Below are 17,095 nucleotides of genomic sequence, written 5' to 3'. Positions count from 1 at the left end.
TAAATATGAATCAACGGCATAAAACTCCTGGAAAAAAAGCAAACATCAGTGTTGTAAGAAAGTCACAAGAAGTAATTCTTGAGCTCTACTCTACGCTGATTAAGACTCCAACTGGAGTACTGTGAGAGAAGACTGAAATATGATAACAATCACTAGTCTGTCTATAGGAATTTGCTAGATCTGGTATTAGTATTTTACAATAGCCATTTCCTACACTTTATGGCTGCGTCTAGACTGGCAACTTGACAGCTGTCTACACTGGCCGCTTGAATTTGTGCAAGAACACTGACGATCTAATGTAAGATTGTCAGTGTTCTTGCGCAAATACTATGCTGCTCCTGTTCGGGAAAAAGCCCTCTTTTGTATTTGCGCAAGAGGGCCAGTGTAGACAGCTAAAAAGTGTTTTGCGCAAAAAAGCCCCGATGGCGAAAATGGCGATTGGGGCTTTCTTGCGCAAAACCGCGTCTAGATTGGCATGGATGCTTTTCTGTAAAAAGTGCTTTTGCACAAAAGCGTCTGTGCCAATCTAGACGCTCTTTTCCGCAAATGCTTTTACTGGAAAAATTTTTCCATTAAAAGCATTTGCTGAAAATCATGCCAGTCTAGACCCAGCCTATATGTATATAACTGCTACCTGCATGACTGTTCTACATTCAGTAGCAATGTCATATAATAGCAGATTCTTGTAATCATACATATCAGTAACTACTACCAGTAACATAGTCCTACAGGGAGCAGTTCTATACAAAAAAAAAAAACTGTAACTGCTCCCTGTAGGGTTGTGCTACTTCTGGTAGCAATATCTTACAGGAGCATTTCCTTACAGTCATACAAATCAGAAACTGCTACTGGTAGCACATTGCTACAGGGAGCAGCTCTGTACTAAACCATCATTTGGAGCATGCTAACTTGGGGCACCATGGTGTGGGGAGTGCTTTCACACTGTTGTGGTCCACATTTAGAAAAAAAGTACCTCTGCCCCAGAAATTCCTACATATGAGCCTGTATTCTAACACGTATTATGTAAGCAACAGCATGTGGTCACCACCTTGGGGATACTATCTTCCAAAAGGTCCGGTTTGCCATAAAGACACCTCCAGCCCCTTTCAATGTGCCAAAGGCACACAACGACCATGGGACAACAGCTTAGCCTGTTGTTTAACTGCTCTTTACTGCTGTTCAGGTGTCCCCTGTAAGGCTTTATGAGCCAGGGCTGTAAGGGGTAAGCCTGATCATATAGGATCACTATGGGCATTTTCACATCCCCCACTGTAATCTTCTGGTCTGGAAAGAAAATCCCAGCCTGCAGCTTTCTGTACGAGCCACTGTTCCTGAAGATGTGTTTGTCATGCTCCTTTATAGACCACCCTGAATATACGTCTGTGAAATGCCCATGGTGATCCACAAGCACCTGAAGCACCATGGAGAAGTACCCCTTCCAATTGATATAATCTGTGGCAAGGTGGGATGGCACTGAAGGGAATGTGTGTGCCATCGATTGCCCTGTGATGGTTTGGAAAGCCCATTTCTGCAAAGCCAGCCACAATGTCATCCACATTTCCCAGAGTCACAGTCCTAAGCAACAAAATACAATTTATTGTCATGCACACTTCCATAAGTGCATGGTAGCCTTCCCCACTCCGAACTCATTAGTAATTGAACCGTAGCAATCAGGAGTTACCAGATTCCACAAAAAAATCACAACATGCTTCTCTACTAAGAGCAGTTCTCATTCGGGTGTCCTTGTGCTGCAGTTCAGGAGCCAGCTCAACACACAGCTCCAGAAAGGTTGTTTTATGCACCTGAAAGTTTTGTAGCCACTGTTCTTCATCTCACACATGCATGACAATGTTATCCCACCACTAAGTGCTAGTTTCCCTAACCCAAAAGCGACACTACTCTGCAAAGCTGCTCTGTGAAAGCCCAATGCAATGTCACTTCGCTGCTGTCCCTGTCGTCCACATTCAAGTCATTTTCATCTGTTCTTCAGTGCATAAGTAGCTGTGCTGTGATGTGTATTGTTCTAAGCACATTGGACAACATGGGAGAGAAGTCCGGGATCCATGATTTTTCACAGTAGCTGCTGGAGTGCACAGTAAGGACTGCCATTCAAATGATACAAAAGTAAGCAGAAACCTACAGGAAGGCTGGGAAGCAAAGAGGTGGCTGATCGGAAGTTTTTCACATTTCCAAAATGTCTAGCACTACATTGCACGTTCCCACAGTGCTTAGCGACTGATGGTGACACGAGGCACTGTGGGATGCTTACCCACATTGCTTTGCTTATTCTATTGACATGGGAACCTAACAATGTGGCCATAATTTGTCGACAGATGGTGGCAGAAAAACAGGTTTGGTAAGTTTTTCATTTTGGCGACATTTGCATGTCGACTGCATTTTCGTCGCCAAACTTTCCAGTGTAGACATGGCCCTAACTATTATCTAGATAGCAGGGCTTGAGAAGGCCATTTCACCACTCACCCTGAGTGAGCAGATATTTTGAATGAGGTGGTAGCTGGGGAGTGGAAGTAGCAGCTAAAGGAGGAGGTGGCCTGAGAAAAAGCATCTGTAGTAATGGCAGGAGAAAACAGACTGGGGGTATGTCTACACTACCCTCCTAGTTCGAACTAGGAGGGTAATGTAGGCATACCACACTTGCAAATGAAGCCCGGGATTTGAATTTCCCAGGCTTCATTTGCATAAGCGGGGAGCCGCCATTTTTAAAACCCCGCTGGTTCGAACCCCGTGCAGCGCGGCTACACGGGGCATGAACTAGGTAGTTCGAACTAGGCTTCCTATTCCGAACTACCGGTACACCTCGTTCCACGTTCCACGAGGTGTACCGGTAGTTTGGAATAGGAAGCCTAGTTCGAACTACCTAGTTCGAGCCCCGTGTAGCCGCGCTGCACAGGGTTCGAACCAGCGGGGTTTTAAAAATGGCGGCTCCCCGCTTATGCAAATGAAGCCCAGGAAATTCAAATCCCGGGCTTCATTTGCAAGTGCGGTATGCCTACATTACCCCGCTAGTTCAAACTAGCGGGGTAGTTAGACATACCCAGGGAGAGGCATTTGGGGTAACTGGTACTGCTGCAGTGAATTCCTTGACAAGCTTTGATTTCTAAATCAAGATGATTTCCATTGACATTTGAGCTCTGGAGGGGATTACATAATTTCTACAGATTGTCAGTATGCTTTTAATCAGACTTAGCACTTATGTAGTGCTCACCTTTGAAGTGCTTTACAAGCAAATTATAGGAAATAGGGTATATTTTTGCTTCTTTCGTCATGCACAGATACAAGATATTCAGGAAAATGCAATAGATTCCATGGTGAAAATTGAGGCTATACCCACACTGTGCAGTTTGAATAGTGGGTAAAATGTGGAGATAAAAAGACAAATTTGTCTGGAAATGTGTTCCCTACATTCACTAAATACTGATAGCATTTTATCTGGATACAATGCAAAATGTCAGCAATTCAGTTTTTCTTGGTAGGTAGCACTAATGGAATTTTGTTTGTATTGACATAGGTTCCTTTGGTTTCTTTACTCTTTACACGCAGAAAAAAATAATATGCTTCTTTTAAGGCTTCCGTGCAGCCTTATTTTGGGCCAGGTAGAAACCATGCCTGGCTCCAACAGCAAAAAGAGATTCAAGAAATGTTATTTAGGTGCTGCACTATTCCTGAATCTGATGTCCATTTCAGATATTTGATTTGCTTTGGACACAGTGTGCCATGAAGCTGTGTCTTGGATCTGACTTAGAACATTACATCAGGCTTCAGGTGCAGCTTATCTTACAGAGCCTTCAAGCAGATGGTATAATTCTGGGCACAAGCTTAATGCCTACACTAGAACTACCAGCTTCAGTGGACAGGCCTGCTTCCAAGGAGCCCAAGATGCAAGTTCTCTCTGTAGCTACAGTACCACCCTCCACAAAGTGCATTAATCCCAGCTCAGGAAGGCTTTGTAAGCGCACTTTTAACAGTGAGCCTCAATAATGTGTTGTGGAGTACTGTGCTCTTCCTGGCCCTGTTATTCCAGGGCCATTTAGGAATTGTGTGGGTCTCAGTGTACACCTATGAATATAGCACTGTCACTGTGCCTATTAATTTTGCAGTGCTTGCGGCACATTTATAATTATAACACTGTATTTGTCACTGATCCTGTGAGTTGTGTCACACTGTACAGTAAAAAGGAAGTGGGTAATTTCAGAACTACTAGGCACTCTGCAGCGTAAGTTGTAAACTTACAAAAATGAATTATTTTCCAAAGAATAGAATTTTATTCAGTAATAAAACCAGTGCAAAAAAATCTGCTCCATTTAAAAGCAGGTAGATTAAAAACTTAATAAAAGTAATGGAACAGAATTTAACAAAGGAAAAAAACATTTGTGTCAACTTTACTGACATGTGCAGTACCCATGCTTTCCCAGGTCAGTGCATGTAAAGAGGAGTGGAGTGGCAAATATAGGAATGCAGCCACTGATACAGTGTTCAATCCTGGGGTGGTGGGTGAAAAGTGGTGCTGTAATGGAGTTCTTCATGGACTGCAAAGAGAGGTGACCCTGTAATTGTTGGACTTGTAGGTCTGTAGCATCTGTGGTTGCTGCCAGAAAAGGCACATTATGTCCTAAGACTTCTCCCTCTTTTTCCTGCTGGGTCTTCCTAGCCTTCCTCCTGTCCACAGGCCCACCGACAGGGTGGAGCAAAGGGGGCAACTACCCTGGGGCCTGGCAATTCAAAAGGACCCAGGGCTCCCAGCTGCTGCTACTGTGATAGTGACCAGAACCCTGGGCTCTTTAAATCACCTCCAGAGCCTGAGTGGTGTGCACTGGAAGGCATTAAAGGCTGGCTGGTGGGGGTGGTGTGGGCAGCGCTGAATAAGGATGTTAAGGACTAGTCAACTATCCGATAAGCATTTGCTTATCCCGGGCTCTGCTGAAATGCTACACGGGGCCCAGGATCACCTGGGGAGTGCCCAGCTGACCCCAGGCTTCACGGCGCTTCCCCTTTGAAATGCTAAGGTGGCATTTCAAGGGGGCAGCCACCGCACTGCTGATCCTCAGCTCAGCTGCGCGGCACTGCCCCTTTAAAATGCAGACTTGACATTTCAAAGGGGCAGTGCTGCACAGCTGAGCCCGCAATCAGCTGTGCGGCAGCTGCCCCTTTGAAGGCTGCCTCCATGTTTCAAAGGGGCAGCCGTGGAGCCCGCTGTCAGCTGGGGACTCCCCAGCTGATTCCGGGCTTCATGTGGCATTTCCCCAGAACCTGGGGTCATCTGAGGAGTCCCCCTCTGACCCCGAGCTCCATGGCTTTGAAGTGCACAAGAGTCCCCACTGGGGGACTCTTGTACATCAGCTCGGAGTCAGCAGGACTTCTCGCTGGCCCTGGGCTGTGTGCAGAGTTCCACATTCCTCCTTTAAAATATACAAGAGCCCCCATGGGGGACTCTTGTACATTTCAAAGGAGAAATGCAGAAGTGCCTATCGACTAGTCGAGGAGTCAATGGAAATGCTCGACTACTCAGTTAACCACCATTTAACATGCTTAGTGCTGAGGTCTGGCTGCTTTTCGCCTCACTCTTTCTGCCTGAGACCCCACCCCTTCTGAGTGTGCGGAGATGGGCTCTCCACCCCACCTTGCCCATGGCCTCAGCAGTTCTGTCGGCTCCTCTGCCTGTTCACATTTTCCTTCTTCAGGCTGTCTGCAATGTCCACTCTCCATGCCCTTTGCTCACATTGTGAAGCATCACTGGTTTGCAGGATCTCATTGTATGGGTCTCCCCAAAGCCTCTTATTTCGCCTCCTTATCTGGCTCAGGTGTTCCTCATGAGTAGAGGCAGAAACCCCTCAAGACCGCAGTAAGCAACAGCTGCAGATAAAACACATGGGGCAACATTATCAGTATAGTCACATTGAAAAGTGAAAGTTTACATTCAGAACCAGGGATGATAGTAACTTACACTTCTTAAAGGCTTCAGGGGGTAGCTGAGTTAGTCTGCACAGGATACACTTAAAAAACAACAAATAGTCTGGTAGCACTTTAAAGACTAACAAAACATGTAGATAATATCATGAGCTTTCGTGGGCACAGCCCACTTCTGATACCATCTACATGGTTTGTTATTTTTTAAAGTGCTACCAGACTATTTGTTGTTTTATAAGTTACTTCTTAAAGGTACTGTCATATTGCAAACTCCTCAGGGTGGACCTCCGAGCAGGAGGTTGTGGCGGAGGATAAGGGGGGGATTTAAGTGTGTTGTACGTGAGGCTCAAGGCAGGGGGTTGGAAGGGTGAAAGATCAAAAGGGACAAGGCAAATGTCAATCTAGTAGCTACAATGTGGGAATGTCAACAATGTATTTTAGAACTGATTAAAACCCTATTTCAAACCCCACTTGTAGTTAGAATATCATAATTATACTTCAAAAAGTCCTGAATAGGGCAGGAGGATGAAAATTCTGCTCACAAAGCATTCTGTGATTTCAAAAGTGGGCTTTATTTCAAATTGAAATGAAACTCCAAAATTCTCAAAGGAAAAATATGGGAGGAAAACTACTTTTAATTTGATATTACAAAATTGAAAAAGTTTAAAAACAGGAAGTCATTCAAATAAAAATATTTCATTTAAAAAATATCAAAATAAAACATTTTGACTTTTTCAGGATTTTTTGTTTTGTTTTTGCTTCACAAAGAAATTTTGGCAAAAGTGACATCATTTTACAAAACATTTCAATTGATGGAACTGTATTTCTTGATGGAAAATGATTCTATCAAAGTTTTTCTGACTAGTTCTGAACCATATTTATGGTACCACTTATTTTGCTACAGTCCCTGTGCAAATAGTACTTCTATAGAAAGGACTGTGCATGAACCAGAGAAAAGGATGAAAGGAGAAGGAAGTATAAGGTCTTCTAGAAAAAATCAGCAGTGAGACAAGTGATTTTCTGTACCATCCACATAAACAAGGTAAAGTATCAACAAAAATTTGACTGATTCAATGACACAGTAACAGAACAGAAAATGTGTCATTTATGTCCAATCCTGGAGTGTAGCAGCAAAAATGTAAATTAGTTTGCAATCTTTGATATTGCTATTCTGGCACCAAACTGTACGTGCCATTTTGAGTAGACAGTTCATAAACACAGTAAAAAAGGCATGTCTGGGAAGGAAACTACAGAAAGAGCTGGGAGCAACCCATATTAAAAGTTGTCTAACATTTCCCATCAGAAGAAATATTTGCAATTATTATTATTATTGGTGAAGCTCTAGCAACCCTATTGTTTGCAAAGGGTCATAGATATTCAGCAGGGAGAAAGCCCTGATGCCAGAGAAGTGCCTTTTATTTGTCTCATGAACTTCTGTTCAGGTTTTTCTAAGAAACGTATGAAAACTGTCATTTCCCTTCTATTGTTTGCATTGTCAAACTGACCATGAATGCTAATCTAAGGCTGGTCTATGGCGCAGCACACCCTGAACTGAGAAGCTCATGAACAGATAACCTCTTGGTGTGAGGGGGGAGAGGTATGCAAGAGAAGCCAGTTTGGGCTTCACCATGACTACGTCTCAGATCCAGAACATGTTCCAAAGCACTCCCTCTCTCCTCCAGCAAGATCACTTTCCTGAGAGATAACAGCCTTACTGCTAGCTAAATTAGTTAGCCTTGTAGTTTAAGTTGAGTTGAGTTAAGGGAAAAAACCCTGCCAACAATGCATAAGGAGAAGAGTGTAACAATTTCAGAATAGAATTTGTTTTTATCTTTTTCTTTTTAAAAAATCCGAAACGCCTGACAACGTTAAAAACAATGTTATGTAGGTTGTGAAGCCAAGCATTCAAAAGTTGGGAATTGCCACAATTAACTTTGGCTGTGCAGCACACTGTATCTAGGTAGTCTTTTTCCACAGGACCCTTGCCTCATTTAGTGCAGAAAATGGATGATACTCAGGAAATGAATCAACGCTATTTGGTGAATCCGGTTATTTGTAGGTTCTCTGACTCATTTGCTCTAGAAGTTGGAAGATGTGCAGAGAATGAGGCAGAGCACTGCAAGAAGAGAAAGGATAGCCTTGCAGTTCAGGTATTGAATTGCATACAGGAAAGCTCAGTACTGCTCCTGCTTTTGCTACAGAGTTCCTATAAGCAAGTCACTTAAACCAACATGTTGGCAGATGGCAATCAACTAAGTGTCCAGGTGAGATATTTGGGGTCCAACATGATGAAGTGCTAAGCACTCACGATTGCAATGGAACTTTAGGGAGCAATAAGGCAATGTGGTCTGAAGGACTAAACAGTGTTCCAAGTCAGAAGACCCCAAGGTCTAATGCTGGTGTAACCCACACACTGTGGCTATGTCTACACTCGCGGCTTCTTGCGTGAGTAATATGCAAATGAGGCTAAGCATGGAATATTGCCGAGCCTCATTTGCATACCTAATGAGGCACCATTTTTTTCAGAAGAGGCTCTTGCGGAAGAAGGAGTGTCTACACTGCCCGTTCTTGCACAAGAAAAACCCTCTTGTGTAAGGGTATTCTGTTGATATGCTTTTTAGTAGTTAAATTCTTGGACATTCATTGCTTATTAAAAGTGCTGTGTGGGAATTGGGTAAATATTGCATTTTATTAATATCTGTAGATCTGACTTAAATGAAGTCTATGTGTTGTGTAGTCTTGCCTTACTCTTTGTATTCATGCCTGTAAGTGTGAAAGAAGCTATTTGTATATATATTTGCATATATATGCAACCACACTTAAGTTGCGGCCCTCAGCACGTGCTGTGAGCATCATTGTGTCCCCCGGGGCTTCCAAAGTTGAGTAGCCCTGCTTTAATCTATTCATTGTCCTATCTCACAGTACAAATATCATTTTTAGAAATATATTAAATTTGAATACTATTGGAATGTATGCAGTTTCCTTCCAATGTATATTTTTAAAAAATTTTGTGAGGAAATTTTCCTCACTTTTTTGTTAGCTCCATTGAGATTTGACTTAGAACTTAAAGAATCATAAAGGGCCACAAATTCAGTAGTTCAGAGAACAGAGCTCATTGTAAACAAAAAGCAAGATATATTTTGTGGTTTAGTAAAACAAAAAAACATTTTCACTCTCAGCCAGGTAATGCTGCATGTATACATCTCCACAAAAGACAGAAAAGCAACAAGTACTCACTGAAAGCTAGCAAATCTCAGTATCTTTATTTTATTTTGTATACAACACAGTCTATCATCATACTGGAAAGTTTTAGTAATAATAGATCACTAAAAATAGTACACCAAAAAAAATTCCAAAATGTATAAATGTATATAAAAACAAATCTATAAACACCTTTATATATGGCATGAGCTGGACAGCTGTACTAATATGGTTACTGTGACTTCAAATGCAGCTACTAAATACACCATAGTCACCTGCTCTATCTTAGGTAAGAAGCAGTTAAGTGTCAACATGCTAATGCAATAAATCACAGTGATCAAAAGTCTCTGGCAATTTAGAGATAACAAATATTTTAACCACAAGTATCCAGAATAAATGACTGAGAATACCCTTGAGTATACAGTGTAGTGATTATACTAAAGTAGAAGGAGTGGCTGAGATTCATCAGGGCAATGCTGCAAAAGGGCCTCCGTGGGCTGGGGGCCAGCCTGCAGATGCCCTGCTGCACTCCCACCCATTGGCCAATCGGGGTCTGGACTCAGGGGAGTGCGTAAAGTCTCTTCCTCCGCCAGGGGCGCATGACACTTAGAATCAATCGACTGCACACCCCGTGCAGGGCAGGGGCAGGGAGCAAGAGACTTTGTGCGCTCTCTCCACTCTGCAAGGGGCATGTGGCAGTTTGACTCTAAATGCTGTGTGCCCCTTGCAGGATTGGGACAGGGTGAGAGGAGATTTCACATACTCCACCCACCCCCAGGCCCTGACTGACCTGGAGGCAGGGGGAGCATGCAAAGTCTCCTCCCGCCCTGCAAGGGGCACCCAGTGCTTAGAGTCAACCATCAGCTGCTGCTCAGTTGATGGACTGTAAGTGCAGTGTCCCCTTGCAGGGCAGGGGTAGGGAAGGAGAGACTTCCTGGGTTCCCCTATGCCCCCAGGCCCTGATTGACCTGGGAGCAGGGGGGGGAGCAAAGTCTCCTCCAGCCACCAGGGTTCAGAACAGCTGGCAGTTCTTTCTGGGAGAGAAGGGCAAAGACGTACTGCTTCTCCCATCCCCAGGCCAATCCGGGTCTGTGAGCGGGGAAACACGGAAGTGTCCTGGCCCTGTCCGTTCTGCCCGAGGCCCTGCCCCTTCTGGGGAGGCTCAGGGCCATTTCAAAAATTTCTGAAGTGTCCCCCAGTCTAAAATTATTGCCCACCCCCGGTTCAGGAAAACGGATTCAGAAATGAAACATGACATTTAGTTTTTAGTGGCATTCAGATCTGCCAAGTAGACTCTTCTCATTTGAAGTCCTACTAACGCAATAGGTTTTCACATAGTTTATATGCAAGGATCCACTTGCACAGACCCAATAGCAGGATTGGCACCTAAATATGTAAATGTAACATATGCAGTTGGATAGAAATAATGATCAAGTACAGATTGAGACTCCATTGATGCATAACACCTTGTACTGATTCTCTGCACACTGGTGAATTTCATCCTCTGTCCCTTAAAGAGAGTGAGGTTCTCATGTCAACTCACATGAACAGTACTAATTGGCTCCAAAGAGATTTGTATCTAGCCCTTCTCACAAGGGAAGCTGGTATGAAAAGAGCCTTATGCAATGCAAGGAAAAATAATGAGATTCTTCAGGGGCCTCAACCAGCATGGAGTGGACCTTGGTGAAGAATAACTAATAAAATGCACAAGGGAAATCTGACATATGCAGTGTTATTCACATGTACACGTACACACACAAACACACAAAGTACGGGGATTGGAAGAAACCCTAAAATTCCAGTAGCTCATTGTGACGGGGCAGAGACGCTCCACACTCTAGACCGCCCGGTGGCCGCATGCCTGGCAGCTCTCAGGACAGAGCCGGGAGCCTCGGAGCCGGCCAGCCCGCGATCAGCCACCCAAGCGGCCTCGACGCTAACCGCGGGGCGATGCACCAGGTGTTCCTGGGCGGCCGCGGTAGCGAGACGCCCAGGCAAGCTGGAGATTCCCGGCAACGTCACTGCGCGGGTGACGTCACCATGCCGCTGCGGCGCAGGGCCGGAAACGAGCCCACGCCAGGCCGGGCAGGGCACCTCTGGAGGGAAGTGGCACGGGAATTTAAACCCCGGCTGGCGTCGCTGGAAGGAGGGAGCACCGAGAGTGTCCTCCCGTGGAAGAGGACAACGGATGGGACCCAAGCCGAGGAGGTAAGCCCCGACTCGGCGGTCCAAACCCGGTGGAAAGAGGAAGCAGCCCCGGGCGGGCAAAGGGAGCCTGCGGGCTGGTGCATTACAGCAGACACCCTGCCAGCTAGACCGGACAACCCTGACGTCCAAGTCCTTAGGGCCCTGGGCTGGGATCCGTGAGAGGGGGTGGGCCCGGACCCCCCCTCTCCCCATTGCGGGAGGCAAGCCGACCTCTAACTAAAAAGAGGCCCGGTGGGCCGACAGTACAATTAACTAGGATGCCGGTAGGCGATTTATGGGGTGACGGGATCACGGGATTAGGGGAAGAGACAGAAAGGACGAACGCGACCACGGGCGAACACATTTACGCTCATCAATAGCTAAGAGGCCCTGTGCCACTAAAGAATAGCTTAAGGTGACTTTTGGTAATTACTTCAGCATTTTAAACATCCAAAGAATCGCAAAGGCAAGGATGGGGGAACTCAAACCACAATCTCTGAGGGTGCATCTACACAGCACAGTTATTTCCGAAATAAGAATGTGAGTGTCTACACAGCAATTCCGTTATTTCAAAAGAACGGATGGCTTATTTCGATAGCTGTAAACCTCATTTCACAAGGAATAACGCTTATTCCGAAATAGCTATTATGGAATAGCAGTAGTATGGATGCTCCGGAGCAGCTATTTCGACATAGCTCCTCCCCAGGGCCATTCAAAGAAATTACTCCCCAGTGCCTCTTAGGGCTCTAAATCGAGGTAGCACATCCACATAAGGGAAGCCTGCCTCAGACTGATTTTGAGGCTTCCCTGTAGTGTAGACGTGCTATTTCGAAATAAGATATTTCGGAAAAAAATTCTGAAATAAGCTATATTTCAAAATAAGCATGCTGTGCAGACGTACCCTGAGAGATTTGAGATTTCTGAAAAAGTGATTTATAGTTTAATAGTTCGTGTTACTAAAGCTTCAATTCACAACCCATTTAAATGAACTGGGCTGGAGGCTGGTGTCAGTTTGTTGCAGACTCAACAAGAAAGCACTATATGTATAAGCAGGGGTGCATCTCCAGAGTTCACCTCCTACCCTAGGCAAAAGAGGGGAAAGAGACACCTTACTCGCTCTGCTGTTTGGGCACTCGCTGCTCTACTGGCCACTTGTGCAACACACCTCTCCACCAGCCATCTTCTCAGGGCCGGCCTACAACATTTTGGCACCTCAGGCCGGGAGCTCAAATGACACCCCATACTCCCTCGCTTGAGCCAAAACTTTGAAAGGTCTCAATTCTCTGGGTCCTAGTGGCGCCCCCTTCTCCCCCCACAGTCTGGCACCTGAGGAGGCCGCCTCAGTTCGCCTCATGGTAAGACCAGCCCAGCATCTTCTGGTTACCCCCGCTTGCTCACTGCCCTCGCTGCCTCCCCACCAGCTGCCCTTCTGGCTGTTCATCACATGTTTTTCCCTCACCAGCCACTCATTCATCAGCTGTCTGTCACCTGCTGCTGCTACCTGCCTCTCTGCTGTGACCTCTGCATCATCAATCTCTTAATAGCTTTCAGCTCTTTCCAGGCTGGGCAGAAATACTATCCCATGTCAAGTGATTTCAGCTTTTAGTAATTTCCAGCACTGGGCAGAAATCATAGGCCTACCACAATTGGTTTCAGCTCAGGCTGAGCATTTAAAATAACATAGAGACTCCTAATGAAGTCTGTTGAGCTCTGTTGTCAGATCAGTGTGGAGAAACAGGTTGGATCAATCTACAGAGGACCGTTGGTGACAATGAACAATCTCCTTATTAAGATACCTGTCCCCTCCCTCACTTTCACATGGCTCTAACATACAAGACCCTGCATTAATGAGGTTCCTTCAATTGAGGATGGCCCCCTCGCTTGGGACAGATTTAAGCATAGTCCTGCTTCCCTGTACTCATTGGTAACCATATTTCACTATCCCTGCATTCAGTATTAAAGTGATTTATACCCAACACCACATTTTGACACAGCTGTATCTGCTGAATATGTAAGCAGAGCTGGAGCAAACTGTATTTACATAAACATACCCAAGTCTCTCCCCATCCCAGCTAGCTGTCAGGGAAGCATTCATTCAGACCCTGCTTATACATGTACTCACATTTTGAAGTTATCTTTTCATCAAAAAGCTAGATTTTTTTTTAAAAGAAATGAAAGGTTAAAACCTACGGGAGGGCCACCACAGGAGTGCCACTACAGCTTGCCACTGAGTTCTGGGTCACTTTAAAACCTTCTGTATCCAAAGGGGAATTCTCTTCTTTGTAATAAACTCAGTGAAGAGAACAGCATGGAGAGAAAGTTGCTATGTGGGTTTCCCAATTAAATAAAAGTCTATGAATTTATTGTAATTATATTTAATTAATTGGCCAAGCTTCCATGCCTTACATTCACCTTGATGGCCTTTCTCTGTGTGGATGCAACACAGTAACTTCTGAACACCACAAATGATCAACTCCAACATTTCAGCAAGTGTTCAAAGCATGAATGAAACAGCAATTCCTTATGTACATCAGAAGACAAAGTCTGCAAAAAGAACGGCTGGTCCACTGGATCACCAAGGATGAAAGGGATCAATGAAGGAAGGTCAAATCATTGCTGAGAAGCTCAAGGATTTCCTTGAGAATGCTGGGGAGATACCTACCCTCAAGCCTGATCTTTTCTGATAATAAAGATGAGGTACTCTCAGAGACTGAGGCAACAGAACTAGTAATAATGAAGAGCAAACTGCTAGTTCAGCATCATGTCTTCCAGCAGTGGCCAATGCCTAGTGCTCCAGAGGGAATGAACAGAACAGGTCATCATCAAGTGATCCATTCCCTGTTACCCATTCCCAGCGTCTGGAAAACAGAGGGTAGGGATACCTGCCCATCCTAAAAACCATTGATGGGCCTCTCCTCCAAGAGCTTATCTAGTTGTTGTTTTATAATTTTTTCTTCAGCCATGACACTATATTGCTCTTTAGGGTCTTTCTTCCAGATCCAGCCAAGATGAAAAAGGAAAGTTGGACAAGTGCCAGCTCATAATTCAACAAACCTTGGGTATCAACATCTCTGAACCAGGTGATAACTGTCAGCTTGCTCAGTATTTGACAATCATTATTGCTTGTATTGTATTCTACTTCTTTTGTTTGATTGCTATGTTGAGATTAGCAAATTATGTGAGACTGTGCCTTTTTATGGGATCAAAGAGGCCTACCTCACTCCTTTGGAGTCTGCTGGTTACAAGCTGCTTCATTTCCGGTGTGCAATTGTCTCTTATGCACAAACTTTCTGCAATTTCAGGTAGGGCACAGTAGATGTTGTTGCAATGTTTACAAGTGTCTGTCTGTTGTCTGGGCTTGATCCAGGTTCAATGCTAAAAGTATTTGTCATTCTTTTGGTCACAACTTTTATATTATCTTCAACAGCAGTTTGTTTAATCTGCAACCCTGTACTTCGTGGTAGCTTTTTTGTGGAGATCTGTGCTCAAGGACATAGTGTACACATTTGTGTTGTCAGTCATAGTTGTTACAGTTGCCTTAAAATGTGCAGGAAATGCTTAGTCAGATCCTTATCTTTTGTGCAAAGATGCTGATGCTCCCCATAGTCCTTGTTATATCTCGCTATATGTCACTGAAGGATCTGGCAGTATAGTATGCTGCTTCTTGATTATCATATATCTAATTCCTCCTCCAGAATTCTGGCTTCTGCTACAATTACACAACCCCATCTAGCATAATTCACATGACAACACTGGAACACGGTACAGACAAGCTAGATTGTCATGTGCATACAGAGTTTTGCTTTAAGTGAAGGCAAATAAAGTACAAGAAAATGCATAAAATATCACCTGGGGCTAAGTTTTCCCAACCAGTACTATTTTGAGTACACAGCTGCACTATAAATTGTGTTGAAGAGCTTTCTGCCAATTTTGGTGAAAATTAAACTATGTATTTTTGAGTTATGGCCCTTTTTGTGATTTCATGATCTGATTGCCCATAAAATTTAAACATTGTGTGATATAGAAAAGCTGCAAATTTCTAGCATCTACATCCCCAAGTGATGACATGTGGTAGTAATACATTTTCTTTAGATGATGGATTTCCCTAACTCATTAAGAAGATCCACTTTAAAATCTGCTACTAATACTGTAGCCATCCTAGGAGATCTGAAATTTATACAGTAACCTGGAACAGGAGTTCTCAGCATTTCCTATTTGTAAATTCACATTTTAAAACTGAAGAAATCACTGCTTTCTGGTAATTAAAAATATTGCAGTAAGTTCCCCAAAAGTATTAGGCCCTCTATAGACATGTAGTGGGACGTGAAAAGCTTATAGTGTAAGCAGGTATATCTGATATAATAACTTGTGTGAGAAATGTTTTAGAAATGTAAATTCTGGGACCAGTAACCTGTTTTGAGCCTGTTTCTTGCAGTTCTGCAGCATGGTTTTATGTACTGTATGTTATATGAAAGCAAAATTGTTTACATAAGTATCCTAAATAGGTGAACCTGTTTTACACATTTGGTTTTTCATAAAACCAAAAGAAATTAAATCAGTGAGCAGGAAAAAAAAACTTAATGAGAACTAAGATAACTAGAAAAGTGTAGTATCAAGTGTTTCCACATTAAAAGTATTGTTAGATCTGTGCTGCCAACTTGAAATAAAAACCAGTGTTCAATTTTATCTGTGCACATCAAATTGCCTTTAAAAGGAGGGAGCGAAAGGAAACTGCTGCTGCTGCTTTACAGAATTTACCAGCATTTCTGATAGTAGGTCTGATGACAGGTTTACACTAAAGTAGAACAGCTGCAGCATGCAATTACAACATTACATTCGCCTATAGAAGGGTTCACTGTCAAGGTAGGTAATCCTCCTCCTCAACAAAGAGTGACTAGGTCAAAGGGAGAAATTTCTTGTCAGCCTAGCTGCCTACATCAGAGGTTAAGTCAGGTTAAACTGCCGAGTTCAGGGGTGCAGATTTTTCACACCTCTTAGCAGCAGGGAAAGTAACTTAAAATTTCTCATAGATACTGTCCTAATGCAACCCAGGTCGCTGCCAGTTCTTTAAATAGCTTCCTGATGGCATTTGCTGTAGCGCAACCAGCTCTTGCCAGAGCTGTGCACCAGGACATACCTGCTTAATTTCACCTCTGCCTCTGAGCAACAAAATTGTACCAAACTAATTTCCAAGTGGAGATTAGCAGTGCCCTAGCACTGTCTATACTGGGGGTTACAGCAGCATCGTATTTCCTCTGCTATTTCCATCAATGTGTGGAATAAATTTTATGTGCCCCAAAACATGTAAAGAGGAGTACCACCAATAGAAACACATGCTGCTGGCTGTGGGCACTCTGCCATCAGCTGGGCAGCACCTGAATCTCTCCTGTGCGTCCACCTAAGAAGCACTCAGCTTATAAGGAACTCTGATCAGCATAGTTATAGCTATCGGGGTCATGGATTTTTTTACTCCCCTAAGAGACATAGCTATGCCAATGTAAATTTTCAATGTAGACCAGGCCTCAGTTCTAAATCACGCACTGAAAAGAGCTGTAGAACTTAACCCAAACAATAAGGGGTATAGCACAATAAAGGGTGGAGAAAAGGAGGCCAATCCATTATTGTGAGAGTCTACAGATTTCAGAAAAATCTTATAAAAATACAGCACATTTAAGTAACCTACAGCATTTCCAATTTGCAAATACTTCATCAAGTGAAAGCACAAGTATGGACAACTGCTACACTTTTATATAATGGCATCAGGTTTCGCTATAGGCTGCAA

General features: G+C 43.8%; 1 long non-coding RNA gene across 3 annotated transcripts in view; it reads right to left on the bottom strand.

Annotated features, from left to right (window-relative positions):
- Window positions 1-3,036: 3,036 nt before the first annotated feature.
- LOC142826526 (uncharacterized) overlaps window positions 3,037-17,095 on the bottom strand; it is a 31,962-nt gene continuing 17,903 nt past the window's right edge. For all 3 annotated transcript variants that reach the window (XR_012900719.1, XR_012900717.1, XR_012900718.1), the window contains exon 3: window positions 3,037-5,871. This is a non-coding gene — a long non-coding RNA (uncharacterized LOC142826526). The remainder of the gene's footprint in view (window positions 5,872-17,095) is intronic.

The sequence above is a fragment of the Pelodiscus sinensis genome, chromosome 1, assembly GCF_049634645.1.
Source record: "Pelodiscus sinensis isolate JC-2024 chromosome 1, ASM4963464v1, whole genome shotgun sequence".
In the NCBI taxonomy this organism is placed as follows: Eukaryota; Metazoa; Chordata; order Testudines; family Trionychidae; genus Pelodiscus; species Pelodiscus sinensis.
The sequence above is the reverse complement of the archived record's forward strand: the minus strand, read 5'-3'. Positions and strand labels throughout refer to the sequence as shown.